At 35.5% G+C, this 15,726-nt stretch overlaps 1 long non-coding RNA gene and 1 pseudogene across 1 annotated transcript; one reads left to right on the forward strand and one right to left on the reverse strand.

The window, feature by feature from the left end:
* Window positions 1-1,403: 1,403 nt before the first annotated feature.
* On the forward strand, window positions 1,404-14,851 carry LOC142614501 (putative disease resistance RPP13-like protein 1; annotated as a pseudogene).
* On the reverse strand, window positions 5,195-5,723 carry LOC142614504 (uncharacterized). Its single transcript, XR_012840464.1, has 2 exons — window positions 5,547-5,723; window positions 5,195-5,365 (listed from the first exon to the last, which is right to left on the reverse strand). It is a non-coding gene; the product is annotated as an uncharacterized LOC142614504 (long non-coding RNA).
* Window positions 14,852-15,726: the final 875 nt, after the last annotated feature.

Below are 15,726 nucleotides of genomic sequence, written 5' to 3' on the forward strand. Positions count from 1 at the left end.
TTAACAAAACTGCTATGCTATACTATGAAAGAATCCCAGCATGCAAGAACCAAAAAGAGGCAGTCAAGTAATTCCAAGTACATATATAGAGCTTCACATATTTTTGCGTATAAATGTTAATTCATGAGAAACTGAATATCAATCTAAAATTGTTTTTTTTTTTTATTGGTAAAAAATATATACTAAAGAATATGTTCATACAACTCATGATGTTATTCATCCAAAAAACAAATACATAGATAACACCCATCTTATAAGTTTACCTTCTGCTGGAAAAGACCAGAGAAGAAAAATTCATTCACTGCAACAATGTCGTGAAAAATTTCACTGAAGCAACATATTGACGTTGGGTTCGGCCAACATTGGAATGAAGTGAGATAGAGAATGATATTCTTGGGCTTATAAAGGAATGGGTTTTTTGGCCCAATTTTGTGGTGGAGTGCTCAAAATAGCCTCTCTCTCTCTCTCTGTATCTCTAAACATACGCACGCGCGCGAAATTGTATACCTATATTTAATGATACCAAAATAGAGAAAATATAGGACAACAATCTTTTATACCACAATATTATTACAATTCTGAAGTGGTAAATTTTGATATGTAGAGAAAAAGTTATAGGTTCACGTGAAAATGATAGACAATCTATTACTAGCACATAAAATATAGGATAAAATGCAAAACTAACCTTCTAATTTTCTTCAGATTTCATTTCAGTTTTCTAATTTTACTTTTTTTTTTTTTTCATTTCAGTCCTCTAACTTTCAAGTTTATTCAATTAAGACTTTTCCATCAACTTTTGTTATATGTTGTGATTAATTTTTCAATTTTATAAATTTTTCTTCAAATTTTTTAAATTAAAAAAATTCAATTAATGATTGAAAAATATTTTCTAGATTTTTTTAAAAAAATTAACAAAAGTTAACGAAAATGCCTTAATTGAATAAATCTCAAATTTAAAGGATTGAAATAAATGAAAGTAAAGTTAGAAGACTAAAATGAAATCTGGAAAAAGTTAAAAAGTTAGTTTTACGTTTTAGTGTAGAATATATATAGCTCCGACAAATTGTGTGGTATAGATTGTGATATTTTATAGAAATATTTCTTTCCAATCAAAACAAACGTATTCACTTCTTTAATCTCTTCACATGCTACCTACCTCACTCAAGCTCATTAATTTCTCGTTACCTTCCAAAAGTCTTCAGCAGATGACTTTGAACTGCATAGTAGAAAAGTCGCATGCAACCAGACCACATGTTGGGGTAAGCCTAAGAAAAAATCAGAAAAACAAGAAACAATGTAGACTTTTTGAACTTTCCTAGAACAAATTAAGTAAAACTCTTCACTTCAAACTCATTTTCTGTGTCTCTTTGGTTACTTTTCTATATTTCCTTACAAGCAAAACCATGTCACTTATTGGAGAGGCTGCTCTATCCGGTTTCTTTCAGGTCCTGTTCAGCAAGTTAACCTCCCCGGAATTGTTGGAGTTCTTGAACCAAGATCAAGTGCAAGCTGACCTCAAGAAGTGGAAGACAATGTTACTGAAAATCCGTGCAGTTCTAGATGATGCAGAAGAGAAGCAGATGACAAGCCGAGCCGTGAAGATTTTGTTGGATGAACTCAGGGACTTAGCTTTTGATGAACATCTTGTACAAGTTTGCAACCGAAGCTTTGCAACATAAGTTGAATGCAGAACACAGCACAAGTAAGGAACCCATGCTCATCCCTGCATGTGTTATTTCAATCCAACTTCTGTTATGTTCAATAATAACATGCGGTCCAAGATTAAAGAGATTAATACAAGATTGCAAGAAAGTGTGACACAAAAGAATTATCTGGAATTGAGATACTATGATGGAGGAAGAACTAAAACAGCAAGACTACCCACAACTTCTCTTGTAAATGAAGGTCACGTTTATGGCAGAGATGAAGATAAAAAGGCTATAGTCAACTTGTTGCTGGGTGCTGGATCAGGTGACACTCAGCTCTCTGTGATTCCCATACTTGCTATGGGGGGAATGGGTAAGACAACTCTTGCTCAACTAGTTTACAACGACCATGATGTGAATCGTCATTTTGATATGAAAGCATGGATTTATGTTTCTGATGATTTTGACATTGTAAGGGTGACAAAAGCAATTATACTATGAATGCGTTTGGATAGCACAACACGTCCACGTCCAGGCCGTTTTTTTTTTTTTCCACGCGCATATGTCACTGTTCATTGGCCATGAACAGTAATTTTAGGCCAATGAACAGTACTTTTTGGGATGAACAGTAATTTTTACACATTAAAAAATTATTTTTGTACAGTGTTTTCAGTTTTCAGTTTTCAGTTTTCAGTTTTCAGCAATAAGTTCTATCCAAACGGACTCTATCTGTCACTTCTGAGCCCTATGATGTTAATGATTTAGATTTACTTCAAGTCAAACTGAAGAACATACTATTTGGCAAGAAGTTTTTATTCATTTTGGACAATGTTTGGAATGAAAATTACAATAATTGGACTGTCTTACAACGTCCATTTGAATTTAGGGCTTTAGGAAGTATGGTTGTTGTCACAACTCGAAATGATGGTGTTTCATCATTAATGGGCACTACTCCAAGTTACAAGTTGAAGGAGTTGTCACCAAATGCTTGTTTGCATATATTTACCCAACACGCATTGGGGGCAACAGATTTTAGTGAACATTTGGAACTTCAAGAAATTGGCCAAAAAATTATAGAGATGTGTAAGGGATTGCCTTTGGTAGCAAAAGAACTCGGAGGCCATTTACGCACTAAGCACAACCATGATCAATGGAAAAATGTGCTATATAGCAACATCCGAGATATACCAGAGGAGAAAAGTGCTCTTATTCCAACTCTTAGATTGAGTTATCAATATCCCCCTTCACAATTAAAGAGGTGTTTTGCCTATTGCTCAATATTCCCGAAGGCCTATGAATTCGAAGAGAAAGAACTAGTCTTGTTATGGATGGCAGAAGGTTTACTTCAAGAAACAAAAGGAAACAAGCAAATGGAAGATCTTGGTAGTGAGTATTTTCTTGATCTACTTGGAAGATCATTTTTCCAACAATCAAGCAATCATGCATCACGTTTTGTCATGCATGACCTAGTCAATGATCTAGCTCAATGGGCTGTAGGAGACATATGTTATAGGTTGGATGACAAATTGAATGCTAATAATCAATCCAAGATTCCCACAAAGGTACACTATTTCTCTTATATTCCTTGCTTTTGTGATGGCATCAAAAGATTTGAAGACTTCCACAAAGGCATGTCATTACGGACCTTCCTACCGCCACCAGAAAGGAAAGTTTGCTACTTAACAAATCATGTTTCTTATCATATGTTGCCACAATTGAAATGTTTAAGGGTATTATCTTTAAGTGGATATCAAATTGTTGAGCTCTCTACTTCTATTGGTGATTTGAAACATTTAAGATACCTCAATCTTTCTGGTACTTTGATTACAAGTTTACCAGAATCAATAAGTTCTTTATACAATTTGCAAACGTTGATATTGAGACGTTGTTTCAAACTTACAAGGTTACCGAAGAAAATTGGGAATCTAGTCAATCTTCAACATCTTGATACTACAGATGCTTATTTAATCAAAGAGATGCTAGTGGGACTAAAAAATTTAAAAAGCCTACAAACACTACCTGAATATGTCGTGGGAAAAGATACCGGATCTAAGGTAGGAGACTTGATGAACTTGAAGTTTCTTCGCAAAACACTTTGCATTTCAGGCTTAGAGAATGTGCTTAATGTTGAGGATGCTAGAAAGGATGATTTAAATGGTAAGAACTTAGATGTTTTGGTTATGAAATGGGGGTCCGTGCTTAATGATTTACTAGATGCAAGAGTTGCAATAGATGCTCTTGACATGTTACAACCTCCAATAACAGTAAAAGAACTTTCCATTAACAGGTATGTTGGTGCAAGATTTCCTACTTGGTTAGGAGATCCTTTATTTTCTAAATTGGTGCTCCTTAAGTTGAGTAGTTGTGAAAAATGCACATCCTTGCCTGCGATTGGACAATTACCCTCTCTAAAGGATCTTGTCATTATAGGAATGACTGGGGTGAGAAGTGTTGGTTCTGAGTTTTATGGGGATGGTTTCTTTAATCCTTTTAGATCTTTAGTTAGACTTCGCTTTGAGGATATGCAAGAATGGCAAGACTGGAGTCCTTGTGGTGTTAAGTATGAAGAATTCCATTACTTGCATGAACTTTCTATCATTAAATGCCCTAAATTGCAAGGAAAATTGCCCCACCATCTCCCATCATTGGAAAAAATTTCTATTCATAAATGTGAGCAGTTGGTTGTTTCGATTCCAAACCTTCCAATGCTTCATGAGGTAGAAATTGTCGGATGCAAAGAGGTGATAAGTAAAAGTCCCATTGAGCTAAGCTGACTGAAGTCCATGGTTCTTTCTATTTCAGATTTGACAAGTTTGACAGAGGAATTCATGCAAGGATCAACAAAGGTAGAATATGTGGCGATAGATGATTGCAAGGCACTACAACAAAATGTATTTTTAGCGAGGAAAAAATTCATCACTAAAAGTCCAGTTTTTCGTCACTAAGAACCTTTAGCGACGAAATCGGACTTTTAGTGACAAAACTCATTTCGTCGCTGAAACCTCGTCGCTAGAAGTCCTAGCGATGAAAATTTTCATCACTAAAAGTCCGATTTGTTTTAAAAAGAAAAAACTTTTAGCGACGAAAATATTTGATCGCTAAATGTTTTCCTCGCTAAAAGCACTATTCAGTGACAAAAATATTTCGTCACTAAAAACACTTCAGTTTATTAAATCATATTTAGTGACGAACAATTTCATCAGTAAAACTATTTTCGGGTACATATAGCGACGAAAAAATTCGTCACTAAAACTATTTTTAAGAAAACCTAAGCACATATAGTGACGAAAATTTTCGTCACTAAAACCATTTCTTACAAAATTTTTCTACATTTAGCGACGAAATATTTCGTCACTAAAACAATTTTTTGTTGCAATATTTGTGACGAAAAAATTTGTCACTAAAACTTATTTTCTGTTTTTATTTTTTTTCATAGCTTTGATATTAACCTATAACCTGTCATTACATTATTAAAACCTCAAATTCGAATAACACATTTATAAAAATAGATCTATACATTCCACAAGTAAAAAAATAAAAGAAGCATCCAATTCAAACAACTTCCATACAATAAAAGTTTGCAATACATACAATAACTCAAGATGTTTTATAACAATACAAAAAGTGTAGCATAATATAATTAGAACTAATGAAAGATGTCCTCATATGTCTTCAAGTAATGCCAAAAGTAAATCTCCTAAAAGCCACCAATAAGAAATCTGCACAAATATAAAAACAATACTACATTAAAATCATAAAGTAAAAATATTAATTATATTATAAGAAACATTTCTAACAATGCATTAAGAGTAGCCACACCAATGAATTAAAATCACAACTCCTAATTTATAAGTTGTAGAAAGCAAATATAGATTTTCAAATGTAATATAAATTACTAACCAATAAGTGTTTTAACTTGAAGATGAACCACCCCCATAGGTAAGAGCATCATCATAACCCTTGCTCCTCAAAAAGTTAAGAATATTCTGTTGGACCTCTTCTTGCTTAGCTCGTGCCTCTTGCTCCTTAGCTCGTGCCTCTTGCTCCCTAGCTCGCTCCCTAACTCGCTCCTCTTGGTCCCTAGCTCTTGCCTCTTTGAGCTCAATCATCTCATTTTCTAACCGTTGGATATACTCCACCGAGGAACTAGATGAAGCGGTGGTTACTAGAGAAGAAGAAGGTCTCATGCCAAGTCCTTTTACAATACCGGACTTCTTCTTAAAAACCAAATTTGAAATCTCCTCTTGTGTAAGGGGAATTGCATTAGAATCTTGACAATGATCCTCTTGCACTTTGAGAATAGTTTCCTATCATTTGAAAGAGAGAAAGAAACAAACAATTACAACATTAATACTACATATGTTATAGCTTTACAAACATGATAGAAATGGAATGATAGGGATGGAATGCTACACATACATATGTCACTTCATCCTTATGGTGTATCCACATATTTGTATTTGGATTGAAATGAACATCTTTGAAGATTTTTGCCAATTCAGGAACTTGACCGCCATTATTATTTGTTTGATTAATTAACATTCGAGGGTTAGATAGATATAGTTAATTAATCACAACATGTAATATATTGAGGTTTAAGAAAATGAAAAAACATTCACCTCCTCATCAACCCTAACAGCAAGTGCCTTTGTCCCACATCTATGTTTGCCTAAAGTTTTCTTCCTATTTTCAGAGTTCTTTCTTGATTTTTCCTAATACAGAACATTCAAGATACTTATTAAATCATGAATAAAACAGTATACATTTACTTCATCTAAGTATTAAGTTAATCATTTGACAACATAATATAGTAAACATTGGATAATAAAAATATACGCATAAATAATTTACCAGCCAATCCTTATTAGTCCATTTCCCATCAATGAGTCCAGTCCACTGCTCAAGTGTGGCATTCTTTGGCGGGTGGCTTCTTGCATATTCAGCACCATGAGATTCTACAAGCTTTTTATAAGTTTGATGCAACTTGTTGAAGTTGCAACTCAATAATCTTCCACATTTTGTATTTAATACTTTTGTTACCAAGTTGGAATCTCCGTGTAGCTCAAACTGATCCTGTAAAATGAAGTGTATATGCATTATAAAAATATTATTATATAAATTTAATATGCTTAATGAAAACAAAAACAAGTTAGATGTTATCAATGTAAATTTACCGCTATATTTTGAAGCACCACATCTCTAGTAGTAACATCAACACTTTTCCAATTTTTCACATTGTAATTAGACAAATTACTTCGCACTTGTACGCGAATTTGATTGACAAGCTTGCACGTATTCTTCCCAATAGGAGCATCGTACTCTGCAGCTATACGTACTGGCAGCTTACCACTTTTTTCAACAAGTGCCCGTACTGCTATACCTCGTATTGTTCCACTGGTATTTCTGCTATACCTCGTGTTGTTCCACGGGTATTTCTGCTAGCCGATCCTATTTAAACATTATCAATGTTAAATTAAGTGAAGTATAATCTCAATAGTAAATTAAGTGAAGTATAATCTCTATGTAATTACCAGTCGTGCTAGTTAATGCATCGGTAGCCTGTGCCTCTGCACTAGAAGAACTTTGGGCAAGAGGATTTGCCTCAGGAGGTGTTTCCGTAGATTGAACCGTAGATTGGACCACCAGAATAGATGCCTCACCTCGCGAGCGTGTAAGCCGTCCTGGTGCCATCTGTAACTAACAAACATACATTTAATGAAACAACAAAGTCATTACAAATAATGGAACAAAATTATTATCATCTATTGTACCCTGTGGAACATCTATTGTACCTTATGGATTATAGAATTAGATGACTCATCATCATTGTTATCGTCACCAATAGGTGGTACATAATCATCATCTACCATAACACTAGTTCTACTTCTTTTCCCTTTTGCACAATTGGACTGAGCAGAATCCTTTAGAGAAGTTGAGATGTGCTTCAATCCCAAAGCATCAATTCTCTCTTGGTTTTGCCTCATTCTATCTTGCCATCTCATACCTTGGTATATTATGAGCGTATTTGGCCTCTTTGGGCATTTTTTGAAACTATGTATTGACATGAAAGATAAGTACAATTGCTACTAACTTAACATCATAGTCTACACTATTATCCATATCAAGCAATTCACAAGTGCAAAATTTGAATACAATTGCTACTAACTCAACACAACAAATGACCACATCAATATCCATATCAAGTTCAAGATAAGTACAGACCACATCAATATTCATATCAAGTTCAAGATAAGTACAAAACATCTCAATAACAATTACTACTAACTTTACATATCATAGTCCATACTATTATCCATATCAAGCAATTCACAAGTGCTAAGTTTGAACATAATTGCTAAAACCTCAACACAAAAAATGGCCACATCAATATCCATATCAAGTTCAAGATAAGTACAAAACTTTAAAACAATTGCTACTTAGACAAGCATAAAATTGTAAGACAAACACACAACATTTAAGACAATTATTATGAACTCTACATATCATAATCCATATCAAGATCAACATCAAGTATGTCATGCACTTCATTTTGATTAGCATCTCCTGAAGTTCCACCTTCAAGAGCAACCTCAGTTTCAACATCACCCATACTCAATAATATTGTCCTCAACATTGATAGAGACAACATCAACAATCGTTTCTTGTTGAAATGCGTCACTATCTTTTGTATTATCATTGGATTCTCCACCCCCGACTTTTGGAACATCAAACACTCCCCTATGTTGGATGGATTGCACAATTTTCCAAAGTTCACCCAATTTGGTATCTTGAAGGTAGAAAACTTGTCTCGCTTGACTAGGAAGTATAAAAAGGTCATTTTCATACCACTAACTTGTAACATCAATGCTTATGCAGTGTGCATCAGTTCTTATCATTCTCTTTCGACCATTGGTACCGGTATTGTACCATTCACACTAGAACAAAACAACTTTATGGCGAAACACATACTCCAATTCCCAAATTTTGTACACATGACCATAGAAGTCGTGCATTTCTCCTTCATGGTCCCCTTCGGTACATACACCACTGTTTTGGGTTACACGACGATTGTCTAGGTCCCTTGTATGAAACTTTACATCATTGACCATACAAACTGTGTACTCCTTCACATGCGGCTTAGGACCATTTTCTAATGAACATAACTATTTAGTTGCTTCTGGTGACTCGCTAACTTTCAATCTATTCATCTATAATGATATACAACAAGTGATATTAATTAATAATAAGCAATGATGAAACTATTTAAATGTTTCATTTCTATTTGTGTGATTAAGTTTCAAATGTCTTACATGTTCTCTGAACCACTTGGGAAACTCTTGTCGTTGGATTTGAGTTATGGCTTCACTAGTAGGATTATGCAATGTGCTTTTGTGTTCACTATTAAAAATAAGGTGATTTATTTTCAGCTAAGCATTGCAGATAATATTCAAAACTTAATCAAACAATACATGCATATGAAATCACATACTTTAAATAAGGCTCTAACTCAGGACTATTGTACAACAAGTACCAATGAGCAGTATCAAGCAATGCATGAGACAAGTTGCCATCATTCCGCCTACCACCTGTAGGTCGGGCAGTTTGTGAAAAAACTACCAATCCTTCACTAGATTCACCAAAATCTTCATTTCTTTCTCTTCGATTATGCACAGTTTCGATCCCATCAATATACAAAGACCAATTATTAATACATTTTTTGAGAATGTAAGCCTCTGCAATCGAACCTTCTGGTCGAGCTCAGTTAGAAACGTATCTTTTCAATTTTTCAAGGTACCTACGAGAAAAAAATACACACATTATGTGATTTTATACCACATGGGAAAAATGTAATTGATAGATGTATCAAATGATCTAATTACCTTTCAATTAGGTACATCCACCGATATTGTACTGGGCCTCCTAGAATTGCTTCTCGAGGCAAGTGAACAGCAAGGTGGACCATAACATCAAAGAATGTTGGAGAAAAGAACCTCTCAAGTTTGCATAGTATAAGAATTATACGTTCTTCTAGTTTCTCCAATTCACTTCGCTTTAGGGTCCTTGAGCATAAGTCTTGGAAGAAGCTGCCTAACTCAAACAATACAAGACTAATGTCTTTATGTTCGAATCCTCGCAACCCAATTGGAAGAATTTGTTGTAGTAGCACATGACAATTGTGGCTTTTCAAACCAGATAATCTACCATTTTTTGCATTCACTGACCTTGATATGTTGATTGCATAACCATCCGGATACTTGACTGATTTCAAAAAGTCATAGAAACCATCCCTTTCATTTGGGCTTAATGAAAAGAAAGCCCGAGGCTTGTCATAGGATCCATCAGGATGTTGTTTCAAATGCAACGTGTACCTAAAGCTCATATTTTTCAAGTCTATTCGTGCCTTGTCGGTGTCCTTGTTTTTCCCCTCAATGCCCAACAAAGTACCATAAGTACTCTTACTAATGTTCTTCTCCACATGCATGACATCAATGTTGTGCTTAAGCTTCTTATCTTTCCAATATGGAAACTTGTACAAAATACTTACCTTTGACCAATTTGGCTCCCCAATGAGTTGTCTCTTCTTGTTACTTGGATGTTTTCCTAAAATTATATTTGGCATGCTATCTATCTGTTCTTGTATCTTTCCCACTTGTAACTCTAAAGATCTCTTCCATTTCTCAGATAAACCATTATGCAACCGACTATGTCTCCAATGATGTTCCATAGGCAAATAAGCTCGATGGTTAATGAATCCAATTTTACTTTCCAAAGCTTCTGAATATGGTTCATCGTTACAAGTGTAACAAGAATGATAACCCTTTGTCCTCCACCTAGACACATTACCAAATCCAAGATAGTCATGTATTGTCCACAACAAAGTTGCACGCATCTGAAAATGCTCTTTTCTATAAGCATCATAAGTTTCTACACCTTCTTCCCATAACTCCTTCAACTCATCAACCAATGGTTTCAAGTAAATATCAATCTCATTTCCCGGTTGATGAGGACCAGGAATAAGCAATGACAACATAAAATATGGCTCCTTCATAACCAACCAAGGTGATAGGTTATAGGGGATAAGTATGATAGGCCACATACTATAGTTGTTGTTCATATTCCCAAAAGGGTTAAATCCATCTGTAGCCAACCCCAACCTTACATTGCGAGGTTTGAGGGCAAAATCAGGATGTTGCAAATCAAACTCCTTCCACTCCTCACTATCAGCCGGATGCCTCATTATCCCATCGTCTACGTGTTTGTCTATATACCATCTCATGTCCTTAGCTCTTTGGCCTGACATGTACAACTTCCTCAGTCTCGGGGTCAACGGGAAGTAACGCAATACCTTATGAGGAATCTTCTTACCTTAGGCACGTGTATCCTTGTACCTAGGTGCCTCACACACCGAACATTTATCAAGGTTTTCATTTTCCTTCCAAAATAGTGCACAATCATTTTTGCATGCATCTATATGCTCGTATGACATGCCCAAGTCACGTAATATCTTCTTTGCTTCATAAGTTGACCTTGGAACCAAGTTACCTTTCGGTAAAACTTTTGTCAACAATTCTAGCATCATATCAAGTCCCTTATTACTCAAGTTGGTCATTACCTTTACATTCAACATCTCAATAACAAACTTCAAGATACTATAATCAGTGCAACCCTGATACAACTCACGCTTTGCATCTTCCTCAAGTTTGTCAAAATTACACACTTCCTTATCTTCGGTTGCATTTCTTAGTTCCCCTCTAATTCGGTCACCTACCAAGGCATCGATACCATCCATATGATCACCATCCGACATTTCATTATCATGAATGTTCTCGTTTAATACATGTGGTTCTCCATGATTATACCAATTAATGTAAGATTGCATAATCCCACGATGAAGTAAATGTATACGCACAGTTTGAAGAGATTGTCGATAGCAATTCACACAGTGAATACACGGGCACGGAATATTACCACTACAGTCCACAACCGCTCTTGCAAAATTAAGAAATGCATTGACCCCTTCAATATATGGACGACTTAATCTGCCATCCGGTGTCTTACCAATTGTCATCCAACTTTTATCCATGTTCGACTACAATTGCAAAGTGAATGCTACTTTAGTAAAATAAGGACAACCCATTCATAATGTATTCTAACATCTAACTCTATAAGCTACTTAGATAAAATTCTATCTCATTCATGAATGCATAAATCTATATTAATAATTAAACACTCCCAATATTAGTTTAAACCACCTTATAACACCATGCAAGCCACCCGCTTGCTCCAACACAACAACCTACCACAAAACCAATCACAAACATCACAAGTATAGAGTGTTTACAAGTATTGAAATCAATTAAAGTATTATTCATCACATCTAATCAACAAATTTCATTCACATTTGCAAGAAACTAAAAACACTCCCAATGTGAATTTAAACCACCTTATCACACCATGCAAGCCACCCACTTGCTCCAACACAACAACCCACCACAAATCCAATTTTCAACATCACAAGTATAGAGTGTTTACAAGTATTGAAATCTAATAAAGTAATATTCATCACATCTAATTAACAATACTCATTCACATTTGCAAGAATTGAAAAAACACTCCCAATATAAATTTAAACCACCTTATAACACCATGCAAGCCACCCACTTGCTCCAACACAAAAACCCACCACAAGTCCAATTTCCAACATCACAAGTATAGAGTTTACAAGTATTGAAATCAATTAAAGTATTTTTCATCACATCTAATCAACAAATTCCATTCACATTTGCAAGAAACTAAAAACACTCCCAATGTGAATTTAAACCACCTTGTCACACCATGCAAGCCACTCGCTTGCTCCAACACAAAAACCCATCACAAATTCAATTTCCAACATCACAAGTATAGAGTTTACAAGTATTGAAATCTAATAAAATAATATTCATCACATCTAATTAACAATACTCATTCACATTTGCAAGAATTGAAAAAACACTCCTAATATGAATTTAAACCACCTTATAACACCATGCAAGCCACCCGTTTGTTCCAACACAAAAACCCACCACAAATCCAATTTCCAACATCACAAGTATAGAGTTTACAAGTATTGAAATCTAATAAATTTCTCTTTCATCACATCTAATTAACAATGCTCATTCACATTTGCATGAATTGAAAAAACACTCCCAAGAATTCCATTTCGTCACTATATATTAGCTTTAGCGACGATTCTAAGTTCGTCACAAATTTTCGTCGCTAAATCATGTGTTTTTTTTCAGCGACGAACACTTTTCCTCGCTAATTGTCTTCTTCAGCGACAAAAATGGTTTCGTCACTAAAAGCATGACAGCATCACCTTTAGCAACAAAATTTTTTCGTCGCAAAAACTAGAACTTTTAGTGATGAAATATATTCGTCGCTGTAACTCCACTTAATTTCGCGCCTACACTTTCAATTGGCACCCCTAATTCAGCAACCTCTATAGCGACGAAATCTGTGTTTCGTCGCTATTCATCGCCTTTAGTGACGAATTTAGTTTCGTCGCTATTGCTCCACACAAATCTTGTGTTTTTCTTTTCAGCAACGAAAATAGTTCGTCGCTAATTGTCACCTTTAGTGACGAAAAATGTTTCGTCACTAAAAGCATAATTACCAGCACCTTTAGCGACGAAATTGTTTCTTCACAAAAGACTAGAACTTTTAGCGACGAACAAAGTCGTCGCTGTAGATCCGTTTTGGTTTCGCGCCGGACCTTTTGATCTACGCCACTTATTCAGCATCCCTATAGCGACGAAATCAATATTTCGGCGCTAAAGGTCACCCATTTTTTTTATAAATAGCGGCGAAATATAAATTTCGTCGCTATATGGTACTTTTTTGCGACAAAAAAATTTTTCTCACTAAAATTCGTCACTGTAGTTACATTTTGTTGTAGTGAGGAGCTAACATCTTTATGGCAAGATAGGCTCATTTCCCTTGTAACGCTAGATATCAGATCACGCCCAAGACTTGTGAACATTAGTCTACCATATACGTTAAGGACAATGAAAATAAAAAATTGCAATGCTCTGAAATCCTTGCCGATGTCCAATAGTATGTGTATTGAAATCACATATATTGATAACTGCCATTCTCTCACCTACATTTCAAGAGGCCAGCTACCTCCAACTTTGAGAAGGCTAGACATTAAAAATTGTGAGAATTTGCAAGTTGTGCTAAATGAGGAGGAAGCCTCTTCCTCTTCCTCTTCTTCTTCTTTAGCGAGGAATGAGGGAAATCTTTATGGCAATTATAGTAGTAATGAGTCACTTCTTGAACACTTGGAGATTAGGGAATGTTCATCTCTAAAATGCTTGTCATCAAAAAACCAGTTTCCTGCTGCCTTGAAAAACCTTTTTGTATACAAATGTCCAGAGCTGGAGTCAGTAACCAAAGAGTTACAAAATAATGCCTCTCTTGAACACTTCCAAATTTGTCATTGTGAAAACCTTAAGTCCTTACCTGAGGGCCTACACAGACTCTGCCACCTCTATATGATCAAGATATGGGATTGTTCTAGTCTTGTTTCCTTCCTGGATGGAGGTCTCCTCCCAACCAGCCTGAGAAAGCTTTCGATTGAAAACTGTGAGAAACTTGAGGCCTTGCCTAACTGCTTGCCCAAGCTCACCTATCTTCAAGAACTAGTTATATGCTGGTGTCCAAGCATTATATCCTTCACAGAAATGGGTTACCCCACAAATCTTACACCACTTTGGTTGTCAGGGGTTAATATTTGTAAGCAATTATTTGAGTGGGGGATCCACAGACTCACATCTCTTAGAGATCTCAACATCATGGGTGGGTTTTCGAATTTGCAGTCATTTCCTGAGGCTGAGGAAGATGGGAAGACAATGATGATGATGATGCTGCCTATCTCTCTCACTAGCCTGAGTATTATAAATTTTCCAAATTTAGTACTGCTATCCAAGGGCTTTCAACACCTCTCTACTCTTGAAATGTTGTATATCAAAGATTGTCCTAAACTTGAATACCTCCCAGAGAACGGTCTGCCTCCTTCACTTCTGAAACTTTATATTTATAGGTGTCCTCTACTGGAACAACACTGCAAGAAAGGCAAAGGTCGAGAGTGGTTCAAAATTGCCAACATCCCTCGTGTTGAGATTGATTGGAGGTCTGTCTATGAGGTGGAGGAGGAGCAAGAATAATTGGTATTTCTCTCTCTCTGAATGTATATGTATACATATGATTTTTTTAAAATTTAATAGTACAACATGATTTTAAGAATTCCAACCCTCACCCAAGTTAATTATTCTTGCAGTATCGCCTGAACACCTAAAATTTCTTCTCAATACTTGGAGGTACGTTAAATTTTGGGTTGCACTGGTATCTTATTATTATTAGCTCATCAATATCTAGTTTAGTTAATAATTTATTTGAAATACCTAAACGAGGTATTGTATTGTAGAATTTGATGATTGCAAGTTAGATATCATGTTGAGGAACACAGTGATCAATGGGTACACACAGAATATCAAGATGACATTTTCATACTATGCTTGAGTGGAATGACATTGCAACCAAAGATCTTGTCTTGCACAGATGAATAAAGCATTCTCAACTTTGCTGCAGATGAGCAGGTATCTCATTTATTCCAAAGCAATTTTGGTATGAAATGAAATGCCATAATTTCATCAAAATGTGCACCAACCTTATCTTAGAACATAAGAAATGATCTGGACCATTCCAGAATTTATGTTAATCTTGGATGAAAGGGAGACCCATGGGGAGGGGGACCCAAGAGAGGAAGCACCTAAGGGCAAAGACCCAAGTGAGAAAAAAAAAACCTATAGCAAGAGTGCAGTAAGAAACTAAGAGTAAAAAAAGAACGGAGAGAAAGAAAGAAAGTGGTAAAAAGAAGAGAGAAAACACGGCAGGAATATAGGTATGCATCAATAGACCATCTTTTCCCTCACTCTTAGCAAACCACTCTTTAAAGTCTCCAAAATGCACAACTTTGATGTTAGAAGCCTATGACAAGGTTGTTCAAGTTGGGGTTTGAGTTCTTTCTTAGTTACTTATT

The sequence above is a fragment of the Castanea sativa genome, chromosome 11 (assembly GCF_040712315.1).
Source record: "Castanea sativa cultivar Marrone di Chiusa Pesio chromosome 11, ASM4071231v1".
Lineage (NCBI taxonomy): Eukaryota > Viridiplantae > Streptophyta > Magnoliopsida > Fagales > Fagaceae > Castanea > Castanea sativa.